This window comes from Phyllobates terribilis, unplaced genomic scaffold, assembly GCF_046119375.1.
Source record: "Phyllobates terribilis strain yellow unplaced genomic scaffold, ASM4611937v1 Scaffold_498__1_contigs__length_1317049, whole genome shotgun sequence".
NCBI classification, from domain to species: domain Eukaryota; kingdom Metazoa; phylum Chordata; class Amphibia; order Anura; family Dendrobatidae; genus Phyllobates; species Phyllobates terribilis.
In genome coordinates this window covers 704,755-729,449 of record NW_027363258.1, presented here as the reverse complement: position 1 = coordinate 729,449, position 24,695 = coordinate 704,755, and positions in this window count along the sequence as shown.

Genomic DNA, 24,695 nt, shown 5'->3' with positions numbered 1-24,695 from the left:
TCCTCTGTAATCCCTCCTGGAAATGTAAGAACGTTGTGCATTTCCTCTGTAATTCCTCCTGGAAATGTAAGGACTCTACTTTGTGCACTTCCTCTGTAATCCCTCCTGGAAATGTAAGAACTTTACTTTGTGCACTTCCTCTGTAAATCCTCCTGGAAATGTAAGGACTCTACTTTGTGCACTTCCTCTTTTATTACTCCTGGAAATATAAGAACTTTACTTTATGCACTTCCTCTGTAATCCCTCCTGGAAATGTAAGAACTTTACTTTATGCACTTCCTCTGTAATCCCTCCTGGAAATGTAAGAACTTTACTTTATGCACTTCCTCTGTAATCCCTCCTGGAAATGTAAGAACTTTACTTCATGCACTTCCTCTGTAATCCCTCCTGGAAATGCAAGAACTTTACTTCACTTCCTCCGTAATCCCTCCTGGAAATGTAAGAAATCTACTTTGTGCACTTCCTCTGTAATCCCTCCTGGAAATGTAAGAACGTTGTGCATTTCCTCTGTAATTCCTCCTGGAAATGTAAGAACTTTACTTTATGGACTTCCTCTGTAATCCCTCCTGGAAATGTAAGAACTTTACTTTTTGCACTTCCTCTGTAATTCCTCCTGGAAATGTAAGAACTTTACTTTATGGACTTCCTCTGTAATTCCTCCTGGAAATGTAAGAACTTTACTTTATGCACTTCCTCTGTAATCCCTCCTGGAAATGTAAGAACTTTGCTTTATGCACTTCCTCTGTAATTCCTCCTGGAAATGTATGAACTTTATGCACTTCCTCTGTAATCCCTCCTGGAAATGTAAGAACTTTACTTCATGCACTTCCGTTGTAATCCCTCCTGGAAACGTAAGAAATCTACTTTGTGCACTTCCTCTGTAATCCCTCCTGGAAATGTAAGAACGTTGTGCATTTCCTCTGTAATTCCTCCTGGAAATGTAAGAACTTTACTTTCTGTACTTCCCCTGTAATCCCTCCTGGAAATGTAAGAACTTTACTTTATGGACTTCCTCTGTAATTCCTCCTGGAAATGTAAGAACTTTACTTTATGCACTTCCTCTGTAATCCCTCATGGAAAAGTAAGAACTTTGCTTTATGTACTTCCTCTGTAATCCCTCCTGGAAATGTAAGAACTTTACTTTATGCACTTCCTCTGTAATCCCTCCTGGAAATGTAAGAACTTTACTTTATGCACTTCCTCTGTAATCCCTCCTGGAAATGTAAGAAATCTACTTTGTGCACTTCCTCTGTAATCCCTCCTGGAAATGTAAGAACGTTGTGCATTTCCTCTGTAATTCCTCCTGGAAATGTAAGAACTTTACTTTCTGCACTTCCCCTGTAATCCCTCCTGGAAATGTAAGGACTCTACTTTGTGCACTTCCTCTGTAATCCCTCCTGGAAATGTAAGAACTTTACCTTGTGCACTTCCTCTGTAAATCCTCATGGAAATGTAAGGACTCTACTTTGTGCACTTCCTCTTTAATTACTCCTGGAAATGTAAGAACTTTACTTTATGCACTTCCTCTGTAATCCCTCCTGGAAATGTAAGAAATCTACTTTGTGCACTTCCTCTGTAATCCCTCCTGGAAATGTAAGAACGTTGTGCATTTCCTCTGTAATTCCTCCTGGAAATGTAAGAACTTTACTTTCTGCACTTCCCCTGTAATCCCTCCTGGAAATGTAAGGACTCTACTTTGTGCACTTCCTCTGTAATCCCTCCTGGAAATGTAAGAACTTTACTTTGTGCACTTCCTCTGTAAATCCTCCTGGAAATGTAAGGACTCTACTTTGTGCACTTCCTCTTTAATTACTCCAGGAAATGTAAGAACTTTACTTTATGCACTTCCTCTGTAATCCCTCCTGGAAATGTAAGAACTTTACTTTATGCACTTCCTCTGTAATCCCTCCTGGAAATGTAAGAACTTTACTTTGTGCACATCCCCTGTAATCCCTCCTGGAAATGTAAGAACTTTACTTTATGCACTTCCTCTGTAAATCCTCCTGGAAATGTAAGAACTCTACTTTGTGCACATCCCCTGTAATCCCTCCTGGAAATGTAAGGACTCCACTTTCTGCACTTCCTCGTTAATATCCCCTGGAAATGTAAGAACTTTACTTTATGCACTTCCTCTGTAATCCCTCCTGGAAATGTAAGAACTTTACTTTTGCGCTTCCTCTGTAATCCCTCCTGGAAATGTAAGAACTCTACTTTATGCACTTCCTCTGTAATCTCTCCTGGAAATGTAAGAACTTTACTTTATGCACTTCCTCTGTAATCTCTCCTGGAAATGTAAGAAATCTACTTTGTGCTCTTCCTCTGTAATCCCTCCTGGAAATGTAAGAACATTGTGCATTTCCTCTGTAATTCCTCCTGGAAATGTAAGAACTTTACTTTCTGCACTTCCCCTGTAATCCCTCCTGGAAATGTAAGGACTCTACTTTGTGCACTTCCTCTGTAATCCCTCCTGGAAATGTAAGAACTTTACTTTGTGCACTTCCTCTGTAAATCCTCCTGGAAATGTAAGGACTCTACTTTGTGCACTTCCTCTTTAATTACTCCTGGAAATGTAAGAACGTTGTGCATTTCCTCTGTAATTCCTCCTGGAAATGTAAGAACTTTACTTTCTGCACTTCCCCTGTAATCCCTCCTGGAAATGTAAGAACTTTACTTTATGCACTTCCTCTGTAATCCCTCCTGGAAATGTAAGAACTTTGCTTTATGCACTTCCTCTGTAATCCCTCCTTGAAATATATGAACTTTACTTTATGCACTTCCTCTGTAATCCCTCCTGGAAATGTAAGAACTTTACTTCATGCACTTCCTCTGTAATCCCTCCTGGAAACGTAAGAACTTTACTTTATGCACTTCCTCTGTAATCCCTCCTGGAAATGTAAGAACTTTACTTTATGCACTTCCTCTGTAATCCCTCCTGGAAATGTAAGAACTTTGCTTTATGCACTTCCTCTGTAATCCCTCCTTGAAATATATGAACTTTACTTTATGCACTTCCTCTGTAATCCCTCCTGGAAATGTAAGAACTTTACTTCATGCACTTCCTCTGTAATCCCTCCTGGAAACGTAAGAACTTTACTTTATGCACTTCCTCTGTAATCCCTCCTGGAAATGTAAGAACTTTACTTTATGCACTTCCTCTTTAATCCCTCCTGGAAACGTAAGAACTTTACTTCATGCACTTCCTCTGTAATCCCTCCTGGAAATGTAAGAACTTTATGCACTTCCTCTGTATTCCCTCCTGGAAACGTAAGAACTTTACTTTATGCACTTCCTCTGTAATCCCTCCTGGAAATGTATGAACTTTACTTTATGCACTTCCTCTGTAATCCCTCCTGGAAATGTAAGAACTTTACTTTATGCACTTCCTCTGTAATCCCTCCTGGAAACGTAAGAACTTTACTTTATGCACTTCCTCTGTAATCCCTCCTGGAAATGTAAGAACTCTACTTTGTGCACTTCCTCTGTAATCCCTCCTGGAAATGTAAGAACGTTGTGCATTTGCTCTGTAATTCCTCCTGGAAATGTAAGAACTTTACTTTCTGCACTTCCCCTGTAATCCCTCCTGGAAATGTAAGAACTTTACTTTATGGACTTCCTCTGTAATCCCTCCTGGAAATGTAAGAACTTTACTTCATGCACTTCGTCTGTAATCCCTCCTGGAAATGTAAGAACTTTACTTTATGCACTTCCTCTGTAATCCCTCCTGGAAATGTAAGAAATCTACTTTCTGCACTTCCTCTGTAATCCCTCCTGGAAATGTAAGAACGTTGTGCATTTCCTCTGTAATTCCTCCTGGAAATGTAAGGACTCTACTTTGTGCACTTCCTCTGTAATCCCTCCTGGAAATGTAAGAACTTTACTTTGTGCACTTCCTCTGTAAATCCTCCTGGAAATGTAAGGACTCTACTTTGTGCACTTCCTCTTTTATTACTCCTGGAAATATAAGAACTTTACTTTATGCACTTCCTCTGTAATCCCTCCTGGAAATGTAAGAACTTTACTTTATGCACTTCCTCTGTAATACCTCCTGGAAATGTAAGAACTTTACTTTATGCACTTCCTCTGTAATCCCTCCTGGAAATGTAAGAACTTTACTTTATGCACTTCCTCTGTAATCCCTCCTGGAAATGCAAGAACTTTACTTCACTTCCTCCGTAATCCCTCCTGGAAATGTAAGAAATCTACTTTGTGCACTTCCTCTGTAATCCCTCCTAGAAATGTAAGAACGTTGTGCATTTCCTCTGTAATTCCTCCTGGAAATGTAAGAACTTTACTTTATGGACTTCCTCTGTAATCCCTCCTGGAAATGTAAGAACTTTACTTTTTGCACTTCCTCTGTAATTCCTCCTGGAAATGTAAGAACTTTACTTTATGGACTTCCTCTGTAATTCCTCCTGGAAATGTAAGAACTTTACTTTATGCACTTCCTCTGTAATCCCTCCTGGAAATGTAAGAACTTTGCTTTATGCACTTCCTCTGTAATTCCTCCTGGAAATGTATGAACTTTATGCACTTCCTCTGTAATCCCTCCTGGAAATGTAAGAACTTTACTTCATGCACTTCCGTTGTAATCCCTCCTGGAAACGTAAGAAATCTACTTTGTGCACTTCCTCTGTAATCCCTCCTGGAAATGTAAGAACGTTGTGCATTTCCTCTGTAATTCCTCCTGGAAATGTAAGAACTTTACTTTCTGTACTTCCCCTGTAATCCCTCCTGGAAATGTAAGAACTTTACTTTATGGACTTCCTCTGTAATTCCTCCTGGAAATGTAAGAACTTTACTTTATGCACTTCCTCTGTAATCCCTCCTGGAAAAGTAAGAACTTTGCTTTATGTACTTCCTCTGTAATCCCTCCTGGAAATGTAAGAACTTTACTTTATGCACTTCCTCTGTAATCCCTCCTGGAAATGTAAGAACTTTACTTTATGCACTTCCTCTGTAATCCCTCCTGGAAATGTAAGAAATCTACTTTGTGCACTTCCTCTGTAATCCCTCCTGGAAATGTAAGAACGTTGTGCATTTCCTCTGTAATTCCTCCTGGAAATGTAAGAACTTTACTTTCTGCACTTCCCCTGTAATCCCTCCTGGAAATGTAAGGACTCTACTTTGTGCACTTCCTCTGTAATCCCTCCTGGAAATGTAAGAACTTTACCTTGTGCACTTCCTCTGTAAATCCTCCTGGAAATGTAAGGACTCTACTTTGTGCACTTCCTCTTTAATTACTCCTGGAAATGTAAGAACTTTACTTTATGCACTTCCTCTGTAATCCCTCCTGGAAATGTAAGAAATCTACTTTGTGCACTTCCTCTGTAATCCCTCCTGGAAATGTAAGAACGTTGTGCATTTCCTCTGTAATTCCTCCTGGAAATGTAAGAACTTTACTTTCTGCACTTCCCCTGTAATCCCTCCTGGAAATGTAAGGACTCTACTTTGTGCACTTCCTCTGTAATCCCTCCTGGAAATGTAAGAACTTTACTTTGTGCACTTCCTCTGTAAATCCTCCTGGAAATGTAAGGACTCTACTTTGTGCACTTCCTCTTTAATTACTCCAGGAAATGTAAGAACTTTACTTTATGCACTTCCTCTGTAATCCCTCCTGGAAATGTAAGAACTTTACTTTATGCACTTCCTCTGTAATCCCTCCTGGAAATGTAAGAACTTTACTTTGTGCACATCCCCTGTAATCCCTCCTGGAAATGTAAGAACTTTACTTTATGCACTTCCTCTGTAAATCCTCCTGGAAATGTAAGAACTCTACTTTGTGCACATCCCCTGTAATCCCTCCTGGAAATGTAAGGACTCCACTTTCTGCACTTCCTCGTTAATATCCCCTGGAAATGTAAGAACTTTACTTTATGCACTTCCTCTGTAATCCCTCCTGGAAATGTAAGAACTTTACTTTTGCGCTTCCTCTGTAATCCCTCCTGGAAATGTAAGAACTCTACTTTATGCACTTCCTCTGTAATCTCTCCTGGAAATGTAAGAACTTTACTTTATGCACTTCCTCTGTAATCTCTCCTGGAAATGTAAGAAATCTACTTTGTGCTCTTCCTCTGTAATCCCTCCTGGAAATGTAAGAACATTGTGCATTTCCTCTGTAATTCCTCCTGGAAATGTAAGAACTTTACTTTCTGCACTTCCCCTGTAATCCCTCCTGGAAATGTAAGGACTCTACTTTGTGCACTTCCTCTGTAATCCCTCCTGGAAATGTAAGAACTTTACTTTGTGCACTTCCTCTGTAAATCCTCCTGGAAATGTAAGAACTCTACTTTGTGCACATCCCCTGTAATCCCTCCTGGAAATGTAAGGACTCCACTTTCTGCACTTCCTCGTTAATTCCCCCTGGAAATGTAAGAACTTAACTTTATGCACTTCCTCTGTAATCCCTCCTGGAAATGTAAGAACTTTACTTTTGCACTTCCTCTGTAATCCCACCTAGAAATGTAAGAACTCTACTTTTTGCACTTCCTCTGTAATCCCTCCTGGAAATGTAAGAACTCTACTTTATGCACTTCCTCTGTAATCCCCCCTGGAAATATAAGAATTTTACTTTATGCACTTCCTCTGTAATCCCTCCTGGAAATGTAAGAACTTTACTTTATGCACTTCCTCTGTAATCCCTCCTAGAAATATAAGAAATCTACTTTGTGCACTTCCTCTGTAATCCCTCCTGGAAATGTAAGAACGTTGTGCATTTCCTCTGTAATTCCTCCTGGAAATGTAAGAACTTTACTTTCTGCACTTCCCCTGTAATCCCTCCTGGAAATGTAAGAACTTTACTTTATGGACTTCCTCTGTAATTCCTCCTGGAAATGTAAGAACTTTACTTTATGCACTTCCTCTGTAATCCCTCCTGGAAAAGTAAGAACTTTGCTTTATGCACTTCCTCTGTAATCCCTCCTGGAAATGTAAGAACTTTACTTTATGCACTTCCTCTGTAATCCCTCCTGGAAATGTAAGAACTTTACTTTGTGCACTTCCTCTGTAATCCCTCCTGGAAATGTAAGAACGTTGTGCATTTCCTCTGTAATTCCTCCTGGAAATGTAAGAACTTTACTTTCTGCACTTCCCCTGTAATCCCTCCTGGAAATGTAAGGACTCTACTTTGTGCACTTCCTCTGTAATCCCTCCTGGAAATGTAAGAACTTTACTTTGTGCACTTCCTCTGTAAATCCTCCTGGAAATGTAAGAACTCTACTTTGTGCACATCCCCTGTAATCCCTCCTGGAAATGTAAGGACTCCACTTTCTGCACTTCCTCGTTAATTCCCCCTGGAAATGTAAGAACTTAACTTTATGCACTTCCTCTGTAATTACTCCTGGAAATGTAAGAACTTTACTTTTGCACTTCCTCTGTAATCCCACCTGGAAATGTAAGAACTCTACTTTGTGCACATCCCCTGTAATCCCTCCTGGAAATGTAAGGACTCCACTTTCTGCACTTCCTCGTTAATTCCCCCTGGAAATGTAAGAACTTTACTTTATGCACTTCCTCTGTAATCTCTCCTGGAAATGTAAGAACTTTACTTTATGCACTTCCTCTGTAATCCCTCCTGGAAATGTAAGACCTTTACTTTATGCACTTCCTCTGTAATCTCTCCTGGAAATGTAAGAAATCTACTTTGTGCTCTTCCTCTGTAATCCCTCCTGGAAATGTAAGAACATTGTGCATTTACTCTGTAATTCCTCCTGGAAATGTAAGAACTTTACTTTCTGCACTTCCCCTGTAATCCCTCCTGGAAATGTAAGGACTCTACTTTCTGCACTTCCCCTGTAATCCGTCCTGGAAATGTAAGAACTTTACTTTTTGGACTTCCTCTGTAATTCCCCCTGGAAATGTAAGAACTTTACTTTATGCACTTCCTCTGTAATCCCTCCTGGAAATGTAAGAACTTTACTTTTGCGCTTCCTCTGTAATCCCTCCTGGAAATGTAAGAACTCTACTTTATGCACTTCCTCTGTAATCTCTCCTGGAAATGTAAGAACTTTACTTTGTGCACTTCCTCTGTAAATCCTCCTGGAAATGTAAGGACTCTACTTTGTGCACTTCCTCTTTAATTACTCCTGGAAATGTAAGAACTTTAATTTATGCACTTCCTCTGTAATCCCTCCTGGAAATGTAAGAACTTTACTTTATGCACTTCCTCTGTAATCCCTCCTGGAAATGTAAGAACTTTACTTTATGCACTTCCACTGTAATCCCTCCTGGAAATGTAAGAAATCTACTTTGTGCACTTCCTCTGTAATCCCTCCTGGAAATGTAAGAACTTTACTTTATGCACTTCCTCTGTAATCCCTCCTGGAAATGTAAGAACTTTACTTTATGCACTTCCTCTGTAATCCCTCCTGGAAATGTAAGAACTTTACTTTATGCACTTCCTCTGTAATCCCTCCTGAAATTTAAGAACTCTACTTTGTGCACATCCCCTGTAATACCTCCTGGAAATGTAAGAACTTTACTTTATGCATTTCCTCTGTAATCCCTCCTGGAAATGTAAGAACTTTACTTTATGCACTTCCTCTGTAATCCGTCCTGGAAATGTAAGAACTTTACTTTATGCACTTCCTCTGTAATCCCTCCTGGAAATGTAAGAACTTTACTTTTTGCACTTCCTCTGTAATCCCTCCTGGAAATGTAAGAACTCTACTTTATGCACTTCCTCTGTAATCCCCCCTGGAAATGTAAGAACTTTACTTTATGCACTTCCTCTGTAATCCCTCCTGGAAATGTAAGAAGTTTACTTTATGCACTTCCTCTGTAATCCCTCCTGGAAATGTAAGAACTTTACTTTATGCACTTCCTCTGTAATCCCTCCTGGAAATGTAAGAACTTTACTTTATGCACTTCCTCTGTAATCCCTCCTGGAAATGCAAGAACTTTACTTCACTTCCTCTGTAATCCCTCCTGGAAATGTAAGAAATCTACTTTGTGCACTTCCTCTGTAATCCCTCCTGGAAATGTAAGAACGTTGTGCATTTCCTCTGTAATTCCTCCTGGAAATGTAAGAACTTTACTTTATGGACTTCCTCTGTAATCCCTCCTGGAAATGTAAGAACTTTACTTTTTGCACTTCCTCTGTAATTCCTCCTGGAAATGTAAGAACTTTATGGACTTCCTCTGTAATTCCTCCTGGAAATGTAAGAACTTTACTTTATGCACTTCCTCTGTAATCCCTCCTGGAAATGTAAGAACTTTGCTTTATGCACTTCCTCTGTAATCCCTCCTGGAAATGTATTAACTTTACTTTATGCACTTCCTCTGTAATCCCTCCTGGAAATGTAAGAACTTTACTTTATGCACTTCCTCTGTAATCCCTCCTGGAAACGTAAGAAATCTACTTTGTGCACTTCCTCTGTAATCCCTTCTGGAAATGTAAGAACGTTGTGCATTTCCTCTGTAATCCCTCCTGGAAATGTAAGAACTTTACTTTATGGACTTCCTCTGTAATTCCTCCTGGAAATGTAAGAACTTTACTTTATGCACTTCCTCTGTAATCCCTCCTGGAAAAGTAAGAACTTTGCTTTATGCACGTCCTCTGTAATCCCTCCTGGAAATGTAAGAACTTTACTTTATGCACTTCCTCTGTAATCCCTCCTGGAAATGTAAGAACTTTACTTTATGCACTTCCTCTGTAATCCCTCCTGGAAATGTAAGAAATCTACTTTGTGCACTTCCTCTGTAATCCCTCCTGGAAATGTAAGAACGTTGTGCATTTCCTCTGTAATTCCTCCTGGAAATGTAAGAACTTTACTTTCTGCACTTCCCCTGTAATCCCTCCTGGAAATGTAAGGACTCTACTTTGTGCACTTCCTCTGTAATCCCTCCTGGAAATGTAAGAACTTTACTTTGTGCACTTCCTCTGTAAATCCTCCTGGAAATGTAAGAACTCTACTTTGTGCACATCCCCTGTAATCCCTCCTGGAAATGTAAGGACTCCACTTTCTGCACTTCCTCGTTAATTCCCCCTGGAAATGTAAGAACTTAACTTTATGCACTTCCTCTGTAATCCCTCCTGGAAATGTAAGAACTTTACTTTTGCACTTCCTCTGTAATCCCACCTGGAAATGTAAGAACTCTACTTTGTGCACATCCCCTGTAATCCCTCCTGGAAATGTAAGGACTCCACTTTCTGCACTTCCTCGTTAATTCCCCCTGGAAATGTAAGAACTCTACTTTATGCACTTCCTCTGTAATCTCTCCTGGAAATGTAAGAACTTTACTTTATGCACTTCCTCTGTAATCCCTCCTGGAAATGTAAGACCTTTACTTTATGCACTTCCTCTGTAATCTCTCCTGGAAATGTAAGAAATCTACTTTGTGCTCTTCCTCTGTAATCCCTCCTGGAAATGTAAGAACATTGTGCATTTACTCTGTAATTCCTCCTGGAAATGTAAGAACTTTACTTTCTGCACTTCCCCTGTAATCCCTCCTGGAAATGTAAGGACTCTACTTTCTGCACTTCCCCTGTAATCCGTCCTGGAAATGTAAGAACTTTACTTTTTGGACTTCCTCTGTAATTCCCCCTGGAAATGTAAGAACTTTACTTTATGCACTTCCTCTGTAATCCCTCCTGGAAATGTAAGAACTTTACTTTTGCGCTTCCTCTGTAATCCCTCCTGGAAATGTAAGAACTCTACTTTATGCACTTCCTCTGTAATCTCTCCTGGAAATGTAAGAACTTTACTTTGTGCACTTCCTCTGTAAATCCTCCTGGAAATGTAAGGACTCTACTTTGTGCACTTCCTCTTTAATTACTCCTGGAAATGTAAGAACTTTAATTTATGCACTTCCTCTGTAATCCCTCCTGGAAATGTAAGAACTTTACTTTATGCACTTCCTCTGTAATCCCTCCTGGAAATGTAAGAACTTTACTTTATGCACTTCCACTGTAATCCCTCCTGGAAATGTAAGAAATCTACTTTGTGCACTTCCTCTGTAATCCCTCCTGGAAATGTAAGAACTTTACTTTTTGCACTTCCTCTGTAATTCCTCCTGGAAATGTAAGAACTTTATGGACTTCCTCTGTAATTCCTCCTGGAAATGTAAGAACTTTACTTTATGCACTTCCTCTGTAATCCCTCCTGGAAATGTAAGAACTTTGCTTTATGCACTTCCTCTGTAATCCCTCCTGGAAATGTATTAACTTTACTTTATGCACTTCCTCTGTAATCCCTCCTGGAAATGTAAGAACTTTACTTTATGCACTTCCTCTGTAATCCCTCCTGGAAACGTAAGAAATCTACTTTGTGCACTTCCTCTGTAATCCCTTCTGGAAATGTAAGAACGTTGTGCATTTCCTCTGTAATCCCTCCTGGAAATGTAAGAACTTTACTTTATGGACTTCCTCTGTAATTCCTCCTGGAAATGTAAGAACTTTACTTTATGCACTTCCTCTGTAATCCCTCCTGGAAAAGTAAGAACTTTGCTTTATGCACGTCCTCTGTAATCCCTCCTGGAAATGTAAGAACTTTACTTTATGCACTTCCTCTGTAATCCCTCCTGGAAATGTAAGAACTTTACTTTATGCACTTCCTCTGTAATCCCTCCTGGAAATGTAAGAAATCTACTTTGTGCACTTCCTCTGTAATCCCTCCTGGAAATGTAAGAACGTTGTGCATTTCCTCTGTAATTCCTCCTGGAAATGTAAGAACTTTACTTTCTGCACTTCCCCTGTAATCCCTCCTGGAAATGTAAGGACTCTACTTTGTGCACTTCCTCTGTAATCCCTCCTGGAAATGTAAGAACTTTACTTTGTGCACTTCCTCTGTAAATCCTCCTGGAAATGTAAGAACTCTACTTTGTGCACATCCCCTGTAATCCCTCCTGGAAATGTAAGGACTCCACTTTCTGCACTTCCTCGTTAATTCCCCCTGGAAATGTAAGAACTTAACTTTATGCACTTCCTCTGTAATCCCTCCTGGAAATGTAAGAACTTTACTTTTGTACTTCCTCTGTAATCCCACCTGGAAATGTAAGAACTCTACTTTGTGCACATCCCCTGTAATCCCTCCTGGAAATGTAAGGACTCCACTTTCTGCACTTCCTCGTTAATTCCCCCTGGAAATGTAAGAACTCTACTTTATGCACTTCCTCTGTAATCTCTCCTGGAAATGTAAGAACTTTACTTTATGCACTTCCTCTGTAATCCCTCCTGGAAATGTAAGACCTTTACTTTATGCACTTCCTCTGTAATCTCTCCTGGAAATGTAAGAAATCTACTTTGTGCTCTTCCTCTGTAATCCCTCCTGGAAATGTAAGAACATTGTGCATTTACTCTGTAATTCCTCCTGGAAATGTAAGAACTTTACTTTCTGCACTTCCCCTGTAATCCCTCCTGGAAATGTAAGGACTCTACTTTCTGCACTTCCCCTGTAATCCGTCCTGGAAATGTAAGAACTTTACTTTTTGGACTTCCTCTGTAATTCCCCCTGGAAATGTAAGAACTTTACTTTATGCACTTCCTCTGTAATCCCTCCTGGAAATGTAAGAACTTTACTTTTGCGCTTCCTCTGTAATCCCTCCTGGAAATGTAAGAACTCTACTTTATGCACTTCCTCTGTAATCTCTCCTGGAAATGTAAGAACTTTACTTTGTGCACTTCCTCTGTAAATCCTCCTGGAAATGTAAGGACTCTACTTTGTGCACTTCCTCTTTAATTACTCCTGGAAATGTAAGAACTTTAATTTATGCACTTCCTCTGTAATCCCTCCTGGAAATGTAAGAACTTTACTTAATGCACTTCCTCTGTAATCCCTCCTGGAAATGTAAGAACTTTACTTTATGCACTTCCACTGTAATCCCTCCTGGAAATGTAAGAAATCTACTTTGTGCACTTCCTCTGTAATCCCTCCTGGAAATGTAAGAACTTTACTTTATGCACTTCCTCTGTAATCCCTCCTGGAAATGTAAGAACTTTACTTTATGCACTTCCTCTGTAATCCCTCCTGGAAATGTAAGAACTTTACTTTATGCACTTCCTCTGTAATCCCTCCTGAAATTTAAGAACTCTACTTTGTGCACATCCCCTGTAATACCTCCTGGAAATGTAAGAACTTTACTTTATGCATTTCCTCTGTAATCCCTCCTGGAAATGTAAGAACTTTACTTTATGCACTTCCTCTGTAATCCGTCCTGGAAATGTAAGAACTTTACTTTATGCACTTCCTCTGTAATCCCTCCTGAAAATGTAAGAACTTTACTTTTTGCACTTCCTCTGTAATCCCTCCTGGAAATGTAAGAACTCTACTTTATGCACTTCCTCTGTAATCCCCCCTGGAAATGTAAGAACTTTACTTTATGCACTTCCTCTGTAATCCCTCCTGGAAATGTAAGAAGTTTACTTTATGCACTTCCTCTGTAATCCCTCCTGGAAATGTAAGAACTTTACTTTATGCACTTCCTCTGTAATCCCTCCTGGAAATGTAAGAACTTTACTTTATGCACTTCCTCTGTAATCCCTCCTGGAAATGCAAGAACTTTACTTCACTTCCTCTGTAATCCCTCCTGGAAATGTAAGAAATCTACTTTGTGCACTTCCTCTGTAATCCCTCCTGGAAATGTAAGAACGTTGTGCATTTCCTCTGTAATTCCTCCTGGAAATGTAAGAACTTTACTTTATGGACTTCCTCTGTAATCCCTCCTGGAAATGTAAGAACTTTACTTTTTGCACTTCCTCTGTAATTCCTCCTGGAAATGTAAGAACTTTACTTTATGCACTTCCTCTGTAATCCCTCCTGGAAACGTAAGAAATCTACTTTGTGCACTTCCTCTGTAATCCCTTCTGGAAATGTAAGAACGTTGTGCATTTCCTCTGTAATCCCTCCTGGAAATGTAAGAACTTTACTTTATGGACTTCCTCTGTAATTCCTCCTGGAAATGTAAGAACTTTACTTTATGCACTTCCTCTGTAATCCCTCCTGGAAAAGTAAGAACTTTGCTTTATGCACGTCCTCTGTAATCCCTCCTGGAAATGTAAGAACTTTACTTTATGCACTTCCTCTGTAATCCCTCCTGGAAATGTAAGAACTTTACTTTATGCACTTCCTCTGTAATCCCTCCTGGAAATGTAAGAAATCTACTTTGTGCACTTCCTCTGTAATCCCTCCTGGAAATGTAAGAACGTTGTGCATTTCCTCTGTAATTCCTCCTGGAAATGTAAGAACTTTACTTTCTGCACTTCCCCTGTAATCCCTCCTGGAAATGTAAGGACTCTACTTTGTGCACTTCCTCTGTAATCCCTCCTGGAAATGTAAGAACTTTACTTTGTGCACTTCCTCTGTAAATCCTCCTGGAAATGTAAGAACTCTACTTTCTGCACATCCCCTGTAATCCCTCCTGGAAATGTAAGGACTCCACTTTCTGCACTTCCTCATTAATTCCCCCTGGAAATGTAAGAACTTAACTTTATGCACTTCCTCTGAAATCCCTCCTGGAAATGTAAGAACTTTACTTTTGCACTTCCTCTGTAATCCCACCTGGAAATGTAAGAACTCTACTTTTTGCACTTCCTCTGTAATCCCTCCTGGAAATGTAAGAACTCTACTTTATGCACTTCCTCTGTAATCCCCCCTGGAAATGTAAGAACTTTACTTTATGCACTTCCTCTGTAATCCCTCCTGGAAATGTAAGAACTTTACTTTATGCACTTCCTCTGTAATCCCTCCTAGAAATATAAGAAATCTACTTTGTGCACTTCCTCTGTAATCCCTCCTGGAAATGTAAGAACGTTGTGCATTTCCTCTGTAATTCCTCCTGGAAATGTAAGAACTTTACTTTATGCACTTCCTCTGTAATCCCTCCTGGAAATGCAAGAACTTTACTTCACTTCCTCTGTTATCCCTCCTGGAAATGTAAGAAATCTACTTTGTGCACTTCCTCTGTAATCCCTCCTGGAAATGTAAGGACTCTACTTTGTGCACTTCCTCTGTAATCCCTCCTGGAAATGTAAGAACGTTGTGCATTTCCTCTGTAATTTCTCCTGGAAATGTAAGAACTTTACTTTCTGCACTTCCCCTGTAATCCCTCCTGGAAATGTAAGGACTCTACTTTGTGCACTTCCTCTGTAATCCCTCCTGGAAATGTAAGAACTTTACTTTGTGCACTTCCTCTGTAAATCCTCCTGGAAATGTAAGGACTCTACTTTGTGCACTTCCTCTTTAATTACTCCAGGAAATGTAAGAACTTTACTTTATGCACTTCCTCTGTAATCCCTCCTGGAAATGTAAGAACTTTACTTTATGCACTTCCTCTGTAATCCCTCCTGGAAATGTAAGAACTTTACTTTATGCACTTCCACTGTAATCCGTCCTGGAAATGTAAGAAATCTACTTTGTGCACTTCCTCTGTAATCCCTCCTGGAAATGTAAGAACTTTACTTTATGCACTTCCTCTGTAATCCCTCCTGGAAATGTAAGAATTTTACTTTTTGCACTTCCTCTGTAAATCCTCCTGGAAATGTAAGAACTCTACTTTGTGCACATCCCCTGTAATCCCTCCTGGAAATGTAAGGACTCCACTTTCTGCACTTCCTCGTTAATTCCCCCTGGAAATGTAAGAACTTTAAATTATGCACTTCCTCTGTAATCCCTCCTGGAAATGTAAGAACTTTACTTTTTGCACTTCCTCTGTAATTCCTCCTGGAAATGTAAGAACTTTATGGACTTCCTCTGTAATTCCTCCTGGAAATGTAAGAACTTTACTTTATGCACTTCCTCTGTAATCCCTCCTGGAAATGTAAGAACTTTGCTTTATGCACTTCCTCTGTAATCCCTCCTGGAAATGTATTAACTTTACTTTATGCACTTCCTCTGTAATCCCTCCTGGAAATGTAAGAACTTTACTTTATGCACTTCCTCTGTAATCCCTCCTGGAAACGTAAGAAATCTACTTTGTGCACTTCCTCTGTAATCCCTTCTGGAAATGTAAGAACGTTGTGCATTTCCTCTGTAATCCCTCCTGGAAATGTAAGAACTTTACTTTATGGACTTCCTCTGTAATTCCTCCTGGAAATGTAAGAACTTTACTTTATGCACTTCCTCTGTAATCCCTCCTGGAAAAGTAAGAACTTTGCTTTATGCACGTCCTCTGTAATCCCTCCTGGAAATGTAAGAACTTTACTTTATGCACTTCCTCTGTAATCCCTCCTGGAAATGTAAGAACTTTACTTTATGCACTTCCTCTGTAATCCCTCCTGGAAATGTAAGAAATCTACTTTGTGCACTTCCTCTGTAATCCCTCCTGGAAATGTAAGAACGTTGTGCATTTCCTCTGTAATTCCTCCTGGAAATGTAAGAACTTTACTTTCTGCACTTCCCCTGTAATCCCTCCTGGAAATGTAAGGACTCTACTTTGTGCACTTCCTCTGTAATCCCTCCTGGAAATGTAAGAACTTTACTTTGTGCACTTCCTCTGTAAATCCTCCTGGAAATGTAAGAACTCTACTTTCTGCACATCCCCTGTAATCCCTCCTGGAAATGTAAGGACTCCACTTTCTGCACTTCCTCATTAATTCCCCCTGGAAATGTAAGAACTTAACTTTATGCACTTCCTCTGTAATCCCTCCTGGAAATGTAAGAACTTTACTTTTGCACTTCCTCTGTAATCCCACCTGGAAATGTAAGAACTCTACTTTTTGCACTTCCTCTGTAATCCCTCCTGGAAATGTAAGAACTCTACTTTATGCACTTCCTCTGTAATCCCCCCTGGAAATGTAAGAACTTTACTTCATGCACTTCCTCTGTAATCCCTCCTGGAAATGTAAGAACTTTACTTTATGCACTTCCTCTGTAATCCCTCCTAGAAATATAAGAAATCTACTTTGTGCACTTCCTCTGTAATCCCTCCTGGAAATGTAAGAACGTTGTGCATTTCCTCTGTAATTCCTCCTGGAAATGTAAGAACTTTACTTTATGCACTTCCTCTGTAATCCCTCCTGGAAATGCAAGAACTTTACTTCACTTCCTCCGTAATCCCTCCTGGAAATGTAAGAAATCTACTTTGTGCACTTCCTCTGTAATCCCTCCTGGAAATGTAAGGACTCTACTTTGTGCACTTCCTCTGTAATCCCTCCTGGAAATGTAAGAACGTTGTGCATTTCCTCTGTAATTTCTCCTGGAAATGTAAGAACTTTACTTTCTGCACTTCCCCTGTAATCCCTCCTGGAAATGTAAGGACTCTACTTTGTGCACTTCCTCTGTAATCCCTCCTGGAAATGTAAGAACTTTACTTTGTGCACTTCCTCTGTAAATCCTCCTGGAAATGTAAGGACTCTACTTTGTGCACTTCCTCTTTAATTACTCCAGGAAATGTAAGAACTTTACTTTATGCACTTCCTCTGTAATCCCTCCTGGAAATGTAAGAACTTTACTTTATGCACTTCCTCTGTAATCCCTCCTGGAAATGTAAGAACTTTACTTTATGCACTTCCACTGTAATCCGTCCTGGAAATGTAAGAAATCTACTTTGTGCACTTCCTCTGTAATCCCTCCTGGAAATGTAAGAACTTTACTTTATGCACTTCCTCTGTAATCCCTCCTGGAAATGTAAGAATTATACTTTTTGCACTTCCTCTGTAAATCCTCCTGGAAATGTAAGAACTCTACTTTGTGCACATCCCCTGTAATCCCTCCTGGAAATGTAAGGACTCCACTTTCTGCACTTCCTCGTTAATTCCCCCTGGAAATGTAAGAACTTTACTTTATGCACTTCCTCTGTAATCCCTCCTGGAAATGTAAGAACTTTACTTTTGCGCTTCCTCTGTAATCCCTCCTGGAAATGTAAGAACTCTACTTTATGCACTTCCTCTGTAATCTCTCCTGGAAATGTAAGAACTTTACTTTATGCACTTCCTCTGTAATCTCTCCTGGAAATGTAAGAAATCTACTTTGTGCTCTTCCTCTGTAATCCCTCCTGGAAATGTAAGAACATTGTGCATTTCCTCTGTAATTCCTCCTGGAAATGTAAGAACTTTACTTTCTGCACTTCCCCTGTAATCCCTCCTGGAAATGTAAGGACTCTACTTTGTGCACTTCCTCTGTAATCCCTCCTGGAAATGTAAGAACTTTACTTTGTGCACTTCCTCTGTAAATCCTCCTGGAAATGTAAGGACTCTACTTTGTGCACTTCCTCTTTAATTACTCCTGGAAATGTAAGAACTTTAATTTATGCACTTCCTCTGTAATCCCTCCTGGAAATGTAAGAACTTTACTTTATGCACTTCCTCTGTAATCCCTCCTGGAAATGTAAGAACTTTACTTTATGCACTTCCACTGTAATCCCTCCTGGAAATGTAAGAAATCTACTTTGTGCACTTCCTCTGTAATCCCTCCTGGAAATGTAAGAACTTTACTTCATGCACTTCCTCTGTAATCCCTCCTGGAAATGTAAGAACTTTACTTTATGCACTTCCTCTGTAATCCCTCCTGGAAATGTAAGAACTTTACTTTATACACTTCCTCTGTAATCCCTCCTGAAATTTAAGAACTCTACTTTGTGCACATCCCCTGTAATACCTCCTGGAAATGTAAGAACTTTACTTTATGCATTTCCTCTGTAATCCCTCCTGGAAATGTAAGAACTTTACTTTATGCACTTCCTCTGTAATCCGTCCTGGAAATGTAAGAACTTTACTTTATGCACTTCCTCTGTAATCCCTCCTGGAAATGTAAGAACTTTACTTTTTGCACTTCCTCTGTAATCCCTCCTGGAAATGTAAGAACTCTACTTTATGCACTTCCTCTGTAATCCCCCCTGGAAATGTAAGAACTTTACTTTATGCACTTCCTCTGTAATCCCTCCTGGAAATGTAAGACCTTTACTTTATGCACTTCCTCTGTAATCTCTCCTGGAAATGTAAGAAATCTACTTTGTGCTCATCCTCTGTAATCCCTCCTGGAAATGTAAGAACATTGTGCATTTACTCTGTAATTCCTCCTGGAAATGTAAGAACTTTACTTTCTGCACTTCCCCTGTAATCCCTCCTGGAAATGTAAGGACTCTACTTTCTGCACTTCCCCTGTAATCCGTCCTGGAAATGTAAGAACTTTACTTTATGGACTTCCTCTGTAATTCCCCCTGGAAATGTAAGAACTTTACTTTATGCACTTCCTCTGTAATCCCTCCTGGAAATGTAAGAACTTTACTTTTGCGCTTCCTCTGTAATCCCTCCTGGAAATGTAAGAACTCTACTTTATGCACTTCCTCTGTAATCTCTCCTGGAAATGTAAGAACTTTACTTTGTGCACTTCCTCTGTAAATCCTCCTGGAAATGTAAGGACTCTACTTTGTGCACTTCCTCTTTAATTACTCCTGGAAATGTAAGAACTTTAATTTATGCACTTCCTCTGTAATCCCTCCTGGAAATGTAAGAACTTTACTTTATGCACTTCCTCTGTAATCCCTCCTGGAAATGTAAGAGCTTTACTTTATGCACTTCCACTGTAATCCCTCCTGGAAATGTAAGAAATCTACTTTGTGCACTTCCTCTGTAATCCCTCCTGGAAATGTAAGAACTTTACTTTATGCACTTCCTCTGTAATCCCTCCTGGAAATGTAAGAACTTTACTTTATGCACTTCCTCTGTAATCCCTCCTGGAAATGTAAGAACTTTACTTTATGCACTTCCTCTGTAATCCCTCCTGAAATTTAAGAACTCTACTTTGTGCACATCCCCTGTAATACCTCCTGGAAATGTAAGAACTTTACTTTATGCATTTCCTCTGTAATCCCTCCTGGAAATGTAAGAACTTTACTTTATGCACTTCCTCTGTAATCCGTCCTGGAAATGTAAGAACTTTACTTTATGCACTTCCTCTGTAATCCCTCCTGGAAATGTAAGAACTTTACTTTTTGCACTTCCTCTGTAATCCCTCCTGGAAATGTAAGAACTCTACTTTATGCACTTCCTCTGTAATCCCCCCTGGAAATGTAAGAACTTTACTTTATGCACTTCCTCTGTAATCCCTCCTGGAAATGTAAGAAGTTTACTTTATGCACTTCCTCTGTAATCCCTCCTGGAAATGTAAGAACTTTACTTTATGCACTTCCTCTGTAATCCCTCCTGGAAATGTAAGAACTTTACTTTATGCACTTCCTCTGTAATCCCTCCTGGAAATGCAAGAACTTTACTTCACTTCCTCCGTAATCCCTCCTGGAAATGTAAGAAATCTACTTTGTGCACTTCCTCTGTAATCCCTCCTGGAAATGTAAGAACGTTGTGCATTTCCTCTGTAATTCCTCCTGGAAATGTAAGAACTTTACTTTATGGACTTCCTCTGTAATCCCTCCTGGAAATGTAAGAACTTTACTTTTTGCACTTCCTCTGTAATTCCTCCTGGAAATGTAAGAACTTTATGGACTTCCTCTGTAATTCCTCCTGGAAATGTAAGAACTTTACTTTATGCACTTCCTCTGTAATCCCTCCTGGAAATGTAAGAACTTTGCTTTATGCACTTCCTCTGTAATCCCTCCTGGAAATGTATTAACTTTACTTTATGCACTTCCTCTGTAATCCCTCCTGGAAATGTAAGAACTTTACTTTATGCACTTCCTCTGTAATCCCTCCTGGAAACGTAAGAAATCTACTTTGTGCACTTCCTCTGTAATCCCTCCTGGAAATGTAAGAACGTTGTGCATTTCCTCTGTAATCCCTCCTGGAAATGTAAGAACTTTACTTTATGGACTTCCTCTGTAATTCCTCCTGGAAATGTAAGAACTTTACTTTATGCACTTCCTCTGTAATCCCTCCTGGAAAAGTAAGAACTTTGCTTTATGCACGTCCTCTGTAATCCCTCCTGGAAATGTAAGAACTTTACTTTATGCACTTCCTCTGTAATCCCTCCTGGAAATGTAAGAACTTTACTTTATGCACTTCCTCTGTAATCCCTCCTGGAAATGTAAGAAATCTACTTTGTGCACTACCTCTGTAATCCCTCCTGGAAATGTAAGAACGTTGTGCATTTCCTCTGTAAATCCTCCTGGAAATGTAAGAACTCTACTTTGTGCACATCCCCTGTAATCCCTCCTGGAAATGTAAGGACTCCACTTTCTGCACTTCCTCGTTAATTCCCCCTGGAAATGTAAGAACTTAACTTTATGCACTTCCTCTGTAATCCCTCCTGGAAATGTAAGAACTTTACTTTTGCACTTCCTCTGTAATCCCACCTGGAAATGTAAGAACTCTACTTTTTGCACTTCCTCTGTAATCCCTCCTGGAAATGTAAGAACTCTACTTTATGCACTTCCTCTGTAATCCCCCCTGGAAATGTAAGAACTTTACTTTATGCACTTCCTCTGTAATCCCTCCTGGAAATGTAAGAACTTTACTTTATGCACTTCCTCTGTAATCCCTCCTAGAAATATAAGAAATCTACTTTGTGCACTTCCTCTGTAATCCCTCCTGGAAATGTAAGAACGTTGTGCATTTCCTCTGTAATTCCTCCTGGAAATGTAAGAACTTTACTTTATGCACTTCCTCTGTAATCCCTCCTGGAAATGCAAGAACTTTACTTCACTTCCTCCGTAATCCCTCCTGGAAATGTAAGAAATCTACTTTGTGCACTTCCTCTGTAATCCCTCCTGGAAATGTAAGGACTCTACTTTGTGCACTTCCTCTGTAATCCCTCCTGGAAATGTAAGAACTTTACTTTGTGCACTTCCTCTGTAAATCCTCCTGGAAATGTAAGGACTCTACTTTGTGCACTTCCTCTTTAATTACTCCAGGAAATGTAAGAACTTTACTTTATGCACTTCCTCTGTAATCCCTCCTGGAAATGTAAGAACTTTACTTTATGCACTTCCTCTGTAATCCCTCCTGGAAATGTAAGAACTTTACTTTATGCACTTCCACTGTAATCCGTCCTGGAAATGTAAGAAATCTACTTTGTGCACTTCCTCTATAATCCCTCCTGGAAATGTAAGAACTTTACTTTATGCACTTCCTCTGTAATCCCTCCTGGAAATGTAAGAATTATACTTTTTGCACTTCCTCTGTAAATCCTCCTGGAAATGTAAGAACTCTACTTTGTGCACATCCCCTGTAATCCCTCCTGGAAATGTAAGGACTCCACTTTCTGCACTTCCTCGTTAATTCCCCCTGGAAATGTAAGAACTTTACTTTATGCACTTCCTCTGTAATCCCTCCTGGAAATGTAAGAACTTTACTTTTGCGCTTCCTCTGTAATCCCTCCTGGAAATGTAAGAACTCTACTTTATGCACTTCCTCTGTAATCTCTCCTGGAAATGTAAGAACTTTACTTTATGCACTTCCTCTGTAATCTCTCCTGGAAATGTAAGAAATCTACTTTGTGCTCTTCCTCTGTAATCCCTCCTGGAAATGTAAGAACATTGTGCATTTCCTCTGTAATTCCTCCTGGAAATGTAAGAACTTTACTTTCTGCACTTCCCCTGTAATCCCTCCTGGAAATGTAAGGACTCTACTTTGTGCACTTCCTCTGTAATCCCTCCTGGAAATGTAAGAACTTTACTTTGTGCACTTCCTCTGTAAATCCTCCTGGAAATGTAAGGACTCTACTTTGTGCACTTCCTCTTTAATTACTCCTGGAAATGTAAGAACTTTACTTTATGCACTTCCTCTGTAATCCCTCCTGGAAATGTAAGAACTTTACTTTATGCACTTCCTCTGTAATCCCTCCTGGAAATGTAAGAACTTTACTTTATGCACTTCCACTGTAATCCCTCCTGGAAATGTAAGAAATCTACTTTGTGCACTTCCTCTGTAATCCCTCCTGGAAATGTAAGAACTTTACTTTATGCACTTCCTCTGTAATCCCTCCTGGAAATGTAAGAACTTTACTTTATGCACTTCCTCTGTAATCCCTCCTGGAAATGTAAGAACTTTACTTTATGCACTTCCTCTGTAATCCCTCCTGAAATTTAAGAACTCTACTTTGTGCACATCCCCTGTAATACCTCCTGGAAATGTAAGAACTTTACTTTATGCATTTCCTCTGTAATCCCTCCTGGAAATGTAAGAACTTTACTTTATGCACTTCCTCTGTAATCCGTCCTGGAAATGTAAGAACTTTACTTTATGCACTTCCTCTGTAATCCCTCCTGGAAATGTAAGAACTTTACTTTTTGCACTTCCTCTGTAATCCCTCCTGGAAATGTAAGAACTCTACTTTATGCACTTCCTCTGTAATCCCCCCTGGAAATGTAAGAACTTTACTTTATGCACTTCCTCTGTAATCCCTCCTGGAAATGTAAGAACTTTACTTTATGCACTTCCTCTGTAATCCCTCCTAGAAATATAAGAAATCTACTTTGTGCACTTCCTCTGTAATCCCTCCTGGAAATGTAAGAACGTTGTGCATTTCCTCTGTAATTCCTCCTGGAAATGTAAGAACTTTACTTTCTGCACTTCCCCTGTAATCCCTCCTGGAAATGTAAGGACTCTACTTTGTGCACTTCCTCTGTAATCCCTCCTGGAAATGTAAGAACTTTATTTTGTGCACTTCCTCTGTAAATCCTCCTGGAAATGTAAGGACTCTACTTTGTGCACTTCCTCTTTAATTACTCCTGGAAATGTAAGAACTTTACTTCATGCACTTCCTCTGTAATCCCTCCTGGAAATGTAAGAAGTTTACTTTATGCACTTCCTCTGTAATCCCTCCTGGAAATGTAAGAACTTTACTTTATGCACTTCCTCTGTAATCCCTCCTGGAAATGTAAGAACTTTACTTTATGCACTTCCTCTGTAATCCCTCCTGGAAATGCAAGAACTTTACTTCACTTCCTCCGTAATCCCTCCTGGAAATGTAAGAAATCTACTTTGTGCACTTCCTCTGTAATCCCTCCTGGAAATGTAAGAACTTTACTTTTGTGCTTCCTCTGTAATCCCTCCTGGAAATGTAAGAACTCTACTTTATGCACTTCCTCTGTAATCTCTCCTGGAAATGTAAGAACTTTACTTTATGCACTTCCTCTGTAATCTCTCCTGGAAATGTAAGAAATCTACTTTGTGCTCTTCCTCTGTAATCCCTCCTGGAAATGTAAGAACATTGTGCATTTCCTCTGTAATTCCTCCTGGAAATGTAAGAACTTTACTTTCTGCACTTCCCCTGTAATCCCCCCTGGAAATGTAAGGACTCTACTTTGTGCACTTCCTCTGTAATCCCTCCTGGAAATGTAAGAACTTTACTTTGTGCACTTCCTCTGTAAATCCTCCTGGAAATGTAAGGACTCTACTTTGTGCACTTCCTCTTTAATTACTCCTGGAAATGTAAGAACTTTACTTTATGCACTTCCTCTGTAATCCCTCCTGGAAATGTAAGAACTTTACTTTATGCACTTCCTCTGTAATCCCTCCTGGAAATGTAAGAACTTTACTTTATGCACTTCCACTGTAATCCCTCCTGGAAATGTAAGAAATCTACTTTGTGCACTTCCTCTGTAATCCCTCCTGGAAATGTAAGAACTTTACTTTATGCACTTCCTCTGTAATCCCTCCTGGAAATGTAAGAACTTTACTTTATGCACTTCCACTGTAATCCCTCCTGGAAATGTAAGAAATCTACTTTGTGCACTTCCTCTGTAATCCCTCCTGGAAATGTAAGAACTTTACTTCATGCACTTCCTCTGTAATCCCTCCTGGAAATGTAAGAACTTTACTTTATGCACTTCCTCTGTAATCCCTCCTGGAAATGTAAGAACTTTACTTT